The following is an 11,334-nucleotide window of genomic DNA, read 5'->3' on the forward strand; positions in this document are numbered from 1 at the left end:
ATGTAGTTTTTTATCCCTCAGTTCAAACAAATATTATCATCAAAGTTTTGCTAACTTAATTAGCAAAAAATAATATCATTTTTTCGGTTTGCATTTCCTTGAATAATACCGAGACCAGCCTTTTAGTTAAATTTGTTTTATCATTTTTTCTTTTAGGAGTTGTAAGTCTATGTCTTCTGTCTATTATTCTTTGATATCTGCTATATTTTCTTCTTGCTATATTTCTTATCAATTTTAGGGTACTTCCAATAATAATATAACATTTTATTATATTTGCTATAAACATTTCTTGCCTTTTTTTGGTACTCCATCTACAGTCTATTTCTTTTTCAATCATTTATATTCCTTTTAATAAGAACTTTTAAAAAGACTACATCTTTTACTATGACAATCTCTTAAAAAAAACCAACCAAACAATAATCAAATAAAAAGGTTAGTAGTTCCTTACTGCTTAATACAGCATTTTTCCATTTCGTTGTCATTCAGAACATCCATGAGAGGAGGCAGTCACATGCCTGACACACCATCATTGCACATTCACAATTATGTACAACTTTTGCACATTTGCTATAACTTCACCTTTTCTTTCGAGATTGTCTATTTTTTAATTTGTTATCAATATATTTTCTTTTACCTGATTGAGCATAGTTATAATAACTGCTTTAAAGTTCTTTCCTGACAGTTCCAACATCTACATTTTCTTGGCATTGGCATCTGTTGATTATTCTTTCCTTTAGGAATGGGTCATATTTACCAAGTTCTTCAAATGTCAGGTAATTATGAATTGGGTCTTTGACATGTTGACTCTATGTTGTAGAGACTTTTAATTCTGTTCTATTCTTCCAGGGTGTTCTTTTTTTTTTTTTTTTTTTTTTTTTCCTTATAAGACAAGTACTTTGGTTAGACTCAAAATGGAAAATTCAAACTTGCCTGTCTTGATGGTGTCTCTGCCTGTGTGGTTCCACAGTCTGCCAGAGTCTTGAGCCAGGTTTATACACAGACTTTGACACTCCCTTCTCTGGTTGGTTCTCTTATTCTAGAGTTTCCCTCATTACTTTCCAGTGGTCCTAGTTGTCCAGGTCTCCTTCCTCTGAGTCATGTTGCCAAAGAGGCACAGGTAGATTTTCTACTGAAGTTTGAATTCCTCTTACTCACACCACGATTGTCCTTAGAGCAAAACTGGTGCTGGTCATTGGCAGTCACTTCTTTCAAGTTTTGACCCCCCTTCCTGATTTTCCATACTCTCCAGAGCCCTCAAAGAGACTTTTTCATATTGTTCAGATTTTAGAGTTGTTATCTGTGACAGAGGTAGGCTGTTTGCTCTACCATATTATAAAAAGAACTCTTTCAGAAGATGTACTTGTTAAGTGCAATTGACAGTTCATAAAAACATACACAGTGTCTGTTTAAAGTGAGCACGGAGGCATTTTAATTTGGAGAATCTCTATTTCACTCCAAATTTTTTGTTGAATTATGGTTGCAGAAGTAGAAGTTACAAGTGTACTAGCATTTCTCTATATCAATTGCCTATGCACACACTTTAAATGAACATATCCAGAACAATTCCTTGTTCTTTTTCTCTGATTATATCCATTGAAATGTAACATGTATCTGTTTAATAAACATAAATATACATAAATATGTTAACGTTTAATATACAGAGGTATATTAAATATATTTTAAAATATTTTTCTGTGAAAATATTGACATAAATCAGCCCCTTGTAGCTTGCCACCTACACGAGGGCTTCTTCCTTGTGGCTCACTGCCATCAGATCAATTTCATAAATATTCTCACATAGATTTTTAGTAATTCTTGTTTCTTTTCTCCAGAACAAGTAAACCCTGACTAAATTGGCTTTGCTGACTCCCATAAATATTTTGCACCTACCTCATAACTACCTCATAATATTGTTGATATAGTATCTAGGTGTTGTTATTTGTTTTAGGTTTTTTGTTTTGGTGTTTTATAACTCCTACACTAAAAGGTGTTTTGTAAGTTCTGTGAGAAACAGTGGGTTCCAGTGGGAAGGCAGGAACCAGAGCTCATTAACAGACTTCTCCATACATTTCCAAACGTAGGTGGAACTTTCCCATGCTGGACTGATCAAGGACAAAGAATCTTAATGCCTGGTAGGGGTGGGAGAATCCACTTTGTTCTTGATCATATATCATAAGAACATTGGTAATATGTTCTTCTGAGATGAACATAAAAACTGTGATAAGAAATAAGGACTTTGATAAGAGCCTGAGCAGTTCAGCAAAATCACTAGTTTTCTCCATCTCACACAGTGGCCTTGCAGCAGGTCCCAGGAGGGTCATATTGTCTAACTTCAGATCTCAAGTCCATTCCTATGGGCCATTCTCACTGGCGAGTTTTCCATATAGAGAAGTATGTACACCTTCTACAGGCAAACAATACTCACCCACTAAGACTGCTTTAGTCAACCCTCTGCAACCATAAGAACCATAGACACTCAATATAATACTTCTGAAATAATGAGGTCCAGAGGAAGCTGCTGAGGAAGCGCTTGAAGGGTGGGTTTTCAGACGCATGCTGAAATGTGTAATTGGTGTTGTGGAAAATGGAAGAAAGGGGCTGTGGGGAGGACCAACCAAAAGGTCAGAGGTGAGACCCAGTGCAGAGTGGATACAGGTCAGCAAGTTGAAGAAGTGGGGTGCAGGGCAGGGAGGGAGGACCCACACATACACACCTTGGAGCAGGTGTAGTTTCTGAGAGCAACATAGAAAGGCTGGGAGAGGTAGTTGACAGCCAGCTATATACAGCACTGAAGATTATCTTCAGAGTCCACTGACCGGTAGAGTGGAAGGTACTAATGTCACGTTGGATCAGACTTAAGATCGGGCTAGAGCTGAATCAGGGACTAAGGCTGGAGGCAGGCTTCCTTTCCATGTTCCACTAATTATTTTCTAAAATTTTAAATCATTGGAACATTTTCAAAAATATAAAGTCTCAATTATAAACCAATACATAACAGATAAAGGAATGCTGCAGTCGTTGCAGAGGAGATAGGGGAGGGGCATTGGGCTCCCCTGTATTTACTGGAGATGGGAGAGGTCTAGTTAGCCTCCTTTTAATCGCTGGGAATGGGAGCGAGGAATCCCTTGCTTCTCTTTTAACCACAGGGGCTTGGAGGGGACAGGGTACTCAACCTCTCCTTCGGGCCTTACCCCACCCTGAGGGCCATTCGGAAAGATCTGAGTTAGACAATTCTTGCCTCTGATCATTTGCCCTCAGTCTTGTCCAAGAAAAAAGCAAATGTGAATCTAAGTCTTAAAGAAAGGATCTTGGCAATGTTGGTCACACCTGGAGACAAGCAAGAAAATTAAAAATCTCCATGGTGTTTATCAGACTTCAAGGTGGGTAAGGAAGAAAAATATATTGCCTATATTTTCCCTGGCATAAAATTCGGGTATAGAATTAGGCAATGACCGCTGTCGTGTAAGCCAGGATAGCCTCAGGCTTCGGTTGCCCGTAGTGGTGACCTCTGAAGCAGAATGCTCTGGGATCTGAAACCGTGCTGCCATGAGCTGGTGTTGTGGGAAGCTCCTGTGACAACGGTAAAGAGCATGTACTAGGTCCTCATGTCTAACGAGCACAACATGCTGAGCTACGTGTCCATCACGTAAAGTGAACATGGCAATAGAAATACAGGTGAAGTTGCGTAGCAAAGGCCACTTGTCATTTATAGGTGGGAATGCAAATTGGCCCAACTTTCTTTTAGAAACTTGGCAATGTAATAATCACTTAAGTATGCACACTCATCAATGCAGCAATTCCACTTCTAGGAACGTATCCTATAGAAATACTCAGCAGATGTACACATATTTAGGTACAGATGGATTATTTTTTGCAGCATCGTTTTCAACAACAAAAAGAAACCATGGAAATATTAAAATAACCATTACTGGAGAGCTTATTAAATATAGTATGACCTGAACTCAGTATGAAACACAACACAGCTTTTAAAAGGAGATATTTCTCTATATTTAGGCGTGCAAGGGTATGTAGTAAGCAAAGGAGAAATTCAAGAAGTCTGCTTAGTATAATTCCATTTGTGTGTAAAAAGCTCAAAATTGTGCATCTACATAGTCTATATTGACAGCTGGAGCCATAGTTATTGGCATTGGCATAAAAAAAATAAACGTCCAATTTTAAGAGTGTTTCCCCCTCAGGAGTAGGTGTGCAGGGGAACTTTAACTTTCAGTGTTCTTTGAAATATTTTCAACAAGAAAACAGTAAAAACAAAAAAACAAAAAACACACAAGAGAATGACAGAGTCAATTTATGACCAGGTTGGGCCGACTCCACTGTCCAAACGTTCTGCTTTATGCCGAAAGCCCAAGTACACCACTGTATCTAAACCACCTGCCCAGCTACCACTCCACCTACCGACACTGTAGGAGTCCCAGCTGCCACCACCCCTGCGGCAGGAGGAGCTGCGGCCAAAAGCTTTAGTCACTATTCCATCCCCTCAGTAAGATGACCTGCCATTTAGAACCCCTGAGATGGAGAATAGATTTGCTATTTGAGACCCTGGAGACTTATGACCAAGAATTTCCCCATTTTTTATTAACCAGAAATAAAGCTTCCTATTAGAAAGCTCCCATTAAGCAAACCTCAGAACAGGCATGTGCTGGAACCAACCACTTAAACGCCAAGGCCTGCTTAAATATTCCATCTCTTCCTGTTGCTTACATCCCCTGTCTTGTTGCTGTAATGTGGTTGAGAAGGGACTGGGTACTCTTCTAGAATGATACTGGGCATGCGTCCAGCTACAATCTTCTAGGCTTGCTGGTCTCCTGACCACCTGGGGTGTGGTTTCTGAAACTCTCTCCTCTGAAGCTTCCCTGGCTACTGGATGGAGGGAGCCATGCAGGAAGGGCCTCGGGCTTCTCTGACCTGCTTTTTCACCTCTCTCTCAAGTCAGAGCTTTTGCCTGGGCAGCCAGATCCTCTTTTCTTAGTTCTGGGAGCAAGTGCACTCACAGGACCCTGCCGCTCTAGGCCTGGACATCCTCTCATCCATGTTGCTGGTCAATAGGGGAGACTTCTCTACTTGGCCTTACAGTTCTGTTTGAACTCTTTTTTCTGTTTAGGAAATATCTGCTCTTAACCCTTCTCTTTTAACTTTTCAGACATCCATTATTTTATTTTATTTTATTCTTTGGCTATCATCAGACTAATAGAAAAATATATATTTCTCTGCTTCGTACCTCCACCCACCTTTGTGGGACCTCCATCTCTTCCCACTTCTCCCCTAATGGTCGCCATCATTCTTTGGGGAGAGCCAGATCTCCCTCACAACCCTCACAACCCACAGTGTGTGTGCCACAGCCCAGTAAGCATTCCCTGCACTCAGCCATGGCGCAGGAGGAACATTCAGCAGGGGCCTTGACATATGGTCAGACGGGTGGGGCCTTCAGAGCACTGACCGTCAGTGCCTGAAGCTCTGCTTAGTAAGGACCCACCCAGCCCTCACCATCCCGCCACTATAAACTGTTTATTTTATTATTATTTTTAATCCTCACTCAGGATATTTTTCCATTGATTTTGAGAGAGAATGGAAGAGAGGGAGGGATGGGGGGGAGGGGGAGAAAGAAAGAGAGAAAGAGAGAAACATTGATGTGAGAGAGACACGTTGATAAGTTGTCTCCCACATGTGACCTGACCAGGGGCCAGGGATCAAGCCTACAACCGAGGTATGTGCCCTTGACCAGGAATCAAACCCTCAACCCTTCAGTCCTCAGGCCGATGCTCCAACCCCTGAGCCAAACTGGCTAGGGCAACAACTATTTATTTTCAATCTTTGCCTCCTAAGGCTTTCAGTAGGATTCTATGAGGAGCCCCCACGGGCAATGTATCTGAGATTTGAAGTACATATTCAATCTTAGGATGTCAGGCTCTTTTTCAAATTTGGGTTTTCTGCTTACCTCTTCAAACAAGTGTTAGCAATAGCATTCTTAGCAACTGTCAATTTAAAAAACAGTGTTTCTTCTTTTCACAGGAAGAAAATCAAATGGATGGCTCCAGGTTTAGTTTCCTGCAACTCACAAGATACACAATTCTCTGCAGATGGTTTTCTAACTCAGAATAGCTAGGAGAGTGAAGGAAATTTGGGAGTGTGTCTCCAAAACAGCTCTGATTGATATGATAATTGTGCTTACTCTTGTCTCCCTTCACTCCCCCAGGCGCTGGGACCCAGGTGTACTTGGCACAGTGGATAAGGGCCCCAGCTTTGCAGGTAGTGATAGACCAAGCAATGAGAGCAAAAGTGTCCTGAGAGATTTCTGGAGACAAGCCTTTACCTTGGTCTGGTCATTTGACATTTCTCTGATGTTCTAGTCATGTCCTACAGAAGTTTGCTCATCCCATCCCAAATGCCATCTAGTAAGTGCTTAAGAGTCCTGAATGGCTCTGTTTGGAGGTTTCCATTGGCTTCCACAAAAGTGGTTTCCAAAACACTTGTTTTCTGATATACCATAAAATGTCTTTATTTATTATGTTAATTATCATTTATCTCTTCTTGTGGAGTGTGAACGTCAAGAAGGCTTTGTTTTGTTCACTGACATATCCCGTGTGCTTGTAAGAGGTCTGTCCAGTAATAGGCACTCAAAAATTATTTACCAAATTAAATTGAAGTTAAAACTAGAAGAGCGTTCAAAGTTCCCTTCCCTGATCTCTAAACCCTCTGATTTTCAAAGCTTTTCTTGCCTATTTGGGCCAGCGTGTTGGTTCTCTCCTTGGAGGCGGCCATCCTTCCCCCTGCCAACTGCCATGACACGGATCCATTGTTTGTATACAGCTCCTTCTAGGCATGAAGACAGTCTTTTGCCCAGAGGCCCACAGCCAAGCTTAAGCAACTCGGCTCCGATGTGAAACCCTAGGCTTGACAGCTGGCACCTGGCATCCAGACGCGGTAAGCTGTCCCACCTCCTTTCAACTAGTTCCAAGCATCCCTGGGTAAGCCATGGAGCGACTCTGAACTTTTCTGAGCACGTGCTTCTTCACTTGACATGACTTGGCAGGGAATGAACAGGCCCTGGTGTTCTGCTGTCAACTGCTTTTTATTAGAGCAACATCCAGCCATGCCCATGTGTTTGGCCCAGCCTGGCCTAGAGAAGCAGGCACAAAAGCTGGGCCAGTGGCCAGCAGGGCCAGAAGTGGAACCCAGATTTGGACTCTCTGCCAGACAGAAGGAAAGAGGACTTCAGATTATCACAGAGAACACAGAAAAACTAAAACCAGATGGGTGAGGGGACTTGCCCAACATCATATGGCAAGATGGTGGCAAACTGGGACACAGCTTGTATTCCTTCACTGCCCTGCCCTGTGGCTGTTAAGTGTCTACTTGTACCCTTACCCTAGGGGCAAGGCCACCGCACCTGCCCTGCATGAGCATGGCCCAGCCACAAAGGGTCTTTGAGGCCTTTCTTGCCTACTATTCTTCTTCACACAACTCAATGGGTTCTTCACTGGAAAACAACTGACTTCAATGATGCAGTGCCCATTTCTATTTTCCTGGGCACCTAACAGTTCCTTGCATTTAATAGGCACTCGGTGACAGCAATTGAATAAAGAAATCAATAAATGATTAAGTGAATTTGTTTTATCCCATTAGCTCTATAGATGTGAGACATGTTTCTTTCCATGCCTATTGTAGTTTAAGCACCAACCTAGCAAGATAATCACCCAGCGGGCCAGTCCTCACCTCTGAGAGTACTAGTAAATCTTCACAGGGGATATTTGAGGTGATTTGGTGCCCTTGTGCAAAAGAGGGGAGCAAAAAGTGCAAAGCAGGACTGGCTGCTGAGCTTTGGATTTCTGGGGTAGATACTCCAAAATGAAGCGCCCATTGGGGCCAAGAAGGAAACAGGACCAACGGGGAAGATGTGAGATAGATGAAGAGGTATTTCTGCCCTGTACCATTCAGCATCAGAGCTGGGCGGTGATGGGCCATTCCCCACTAGCAGTGCTAATAAGTTAGCAAGGATACAAATGAGTTTGTTTGAAGCAAGGCACATGTCCTGCCCACACTAAAGAGTAGGGAATTACATAAGAGTATGAGCACCAGGAAGTGAGGATCATGAGGGTGACCTTAGACTCCGTACAGCACACCAATATTTCAAAGTCGGCTGAAGAGATGATACATTTTTGGCTTTCTTGGTTCAGGTAGTTAGGTTGCCTGTGATGGGGAGTATTGAATAGCTGAACCAGATAGGTTAAAAGCATTTGAAGGTCATGTTTAGCCATTCCTTAAGAGAATATGACTCTAAGGATTGGTGTTTTGTTACAAAGAAATATTCTAATCAAATTCTAAGGATTCAAACTAAAACATATTAGGGAAGACTGTTATAGTCAGCAATATGGCAGACAAGTTGTCCAGTACAGAGCATCTAAAAACACATGAAAAGATCTCTTACAGGCTGAGCCTGGAAAATAGATGTAAGAGTAATCCTCAGAAATTCAAATCAATGAGAAAACCTAAATCTAAGAGAAAAGAGAGCACTGAAGCACTTGTCTATGGCCTCTGTTAATGCCCAATGACTTGACACAGGGGTTTTAGTGGAGGAAAGAAGAGCCTGGGCCCCCCCCCCCCCCAGCACAATGGGAGGTTGGATTAGAGCCTACCCTCTCCACCCACTAAAGCCAGGACATTGAGAAGACCAGACCCTCAGAGGTAAACTGGGGTGGAGTTGGGGGACAATTTTTCACAGGGAGATGATTAAAATTATTACTTATTTTGGCCTTGACTATTAGTAGAGAAGTAAATATGAAAAAAGTTTTCTCTGAGAATTCCTAAGAACTAAGAGCATCTCTCATCAAGATTTGGAGCAAGAAGGGGAGCAGGGTAGAGGAGGTCAATGCTGGAGAAGGGACATCAAAAAAGATAAAATTTTAAAAAGATTTGGAGTAAGAATCTGCACTAGTGCTTTCAAAAAAATCTCACACTGAACATTTAGATCAGCATTATCTTGGGATATAGCATGGAATGAAACAAACAGGACACAGAGGAATATATATAGTAAGATTTCCAGTCATATAAAATTAAACAACTAAATAATATAGTTCAAGGGATGCATACAAATAAGGTAAAACCTGAAGAGAAGCAAGAGAATAATGAATTCAAAATTCAGGAGAGTGGATACTTCTTCATGGGAGAGAGGAGAGATGCAATTAAGGAGGGGTATACAGAGGCCTCTATATGTACTAGCAATATTTTATTGTGGGTGATTATCCAGGTTAATTTTATTATAAATCTTTAAATTGTACTTTTTGCTTCCAGACCTGTACAAGAGGCTTAAAGGATGGCCTCCTCAGATCTGGAACAAATATGCTCTCATATTAATGAAATGATTGTCAATATATAAAAATCTTTGCCGAAACCGGTTTGGCTCAGTGGATAGAGCGTCAGCCTGCAGACTGAAAAGTCCCGGGTTCGATTCTGGTCAAGGGCATGTACGTTGGTTGCAGGCACACCCCCAGTAGGAGATGTGCAGGAGGCAGCTGGTCAATGTTTCTCTCTCATCGATGTTTCTAACTCTCTATTCCTCTCTCTTCCTCTCTGTAAAAAAATCAATAAAATATATTTTTTAAAAAATCTTTGTCATTAAGAAACCATGGGTCAAGAATCTACCTTAAAGACTATATTAAATAAAATAGGAAATAAAATCATTTAATAAACAAACTTCTAAGTAAATTGGAATTAGAAATTCAGTATCAAGTACAATCTGCCTGTTTACTCGAGGAATTCAGTGAATCTCTTGAAGAAGATTGTAAAATGTGGAACATCTCAAAGAAAACATACCTTCCCATTTGCCTCAAGTTCAGTGACCCAGAACTTTGTGACTATATCTGATCTTGACCCTGAAAAACCTGTCAAAGTTGAGGAATCTGCAGCCACAAAGAAGACCCCTGAAGAACAAAGAAATTAAAGAAATGCCATTTATAACTTGTGATGAGTTCAATGGCATTCCTGTGTACATGAAATCCTTCTTAACCTATTGTCAAGTTAATGATGTTATTAAAGAAACCAACAAGGCAGTAATCAGTAAATATAAGATCAGAGAGATGTAAATCAAAACCACAATGAGATATCACCTCACACTTGTCAGAATGGCTACCATCAATAAATCAACAAACAAGTGCTGGTGAGGTTATGGAGAAAAGGGAACTGGTGGTGGGAATGCAGACTGGTGCAGCCACTGTGGAAAACAGTATGTGTAGAGTTTCTCAAAAAAATTAAAAATGAAACTGCCTTTTGACCCAGAAATCCCACTTCTGGGTATATATCCTAAGAATCCTGAAACATCTGTAAGAAAGAATATATGCACGTCTAAGTTCATAGCAGTGTTATTTACAATAGCCAAGATCTGGAAACAGCCCAAGTGCCCATCAGCAAATGAGTGGATAAAACACCGGTGGTACATTTACAGAATGGAATACTACTCGGCTGTAAAAAGGAAGGAACTCTTACCCTTTGCAACAGCATGAATGGACCTGGAGGTTTTTATGCTAAACAAAATAAGCCAGGAGAGAAAGACAGACCTCACTTGCATATAGAATCTAATGAAAAAAATAAACTGATGAACCAGAGGAATGGATGCATGGAACAAACTGACAGAGGTCAGAGAGGAGGGAAATGGGGGGAACTGGATGAAAGAAGGTGAAGAGATTAGCCAAAGAACACATTTGCATAGCCCATGGACACAGACAACAATGTGGTGATGGCCAGAGAGAGGGGCAGGAGGGTTAGAGGAGGGTAAAAGGGGGGACGTCTATAATAATGCCAACAACAACAAAAAAGATCCTACATCAACCAAATAGTCTGCTATGAGTCTGCCAGAAATCTCTATCACAGATTTACTGATGAAGAAACAAAGAATACCAAAGGTCCTTCTTTTAGAGTGGGAGATGACATAAAAGAGTCATAGCTTTGAAGGTTGACAAGAAGTTTCATATGATACTGAATAACTTAGGGCACTGCTGGAGGCTGCCAGGGGAGGGGAGGACTCACCTCATATGTTATAACCAAAGGCCCTTGAGAGCTTTTGAACCAGCCAACAGTCAAGTATAGAAGCTATCCCTATAGTTTCCTTATAGATAATTTTTATATGTAATTTCTTTAGTTTTTTATCATCTTTTCCTGTCTCTTGTAAAAAATTAGATTTCTTTAAAATATAGCATATATTTTAAAATAAATATTTAAATTTTATATATACACAATATCCTATATAATAAAAGCATAGTATGCAAATTTTATGCAAATTCCCCTCGACCAGGAGTTCTTCTGGGAGTTTGACCAGGGGGAGGT

General features: G+C 40.9%; 1 pseudogene; it reads left to right on the top strand.

Moving 5' to 3' along the window:
- Nucleotides 1-9,328: 9,328 nt before the first annotated feature.
- LOC138992156 (SKA complex subunit 1-like) lies at nucleotides 9,329-11,065 on the top strand (annotated as a pseudogene).
- The last annotated feature ends 269 nt before the right edge of the window (nucleotides 11,066-11,334 follow it).

Source organism: Myotis yumanensis, unplaced genomic scaffold (genome assembly GCF_028538775.1).
Source record: "Myotis yumanensis isolate MYYU_CA2020_CCGP unplaced genomic scaffold, mMyoYum1.0.hap1 SCAF_1, whole genome shotgun sequence".
Classification (NCBI taxonomy): domain Eukaryota; kingdom Metazoa; phylum Chordata; class Mammalia; order Chiroptera; family Vespertilionidae; genus Myotis; species Myotis yumanensis.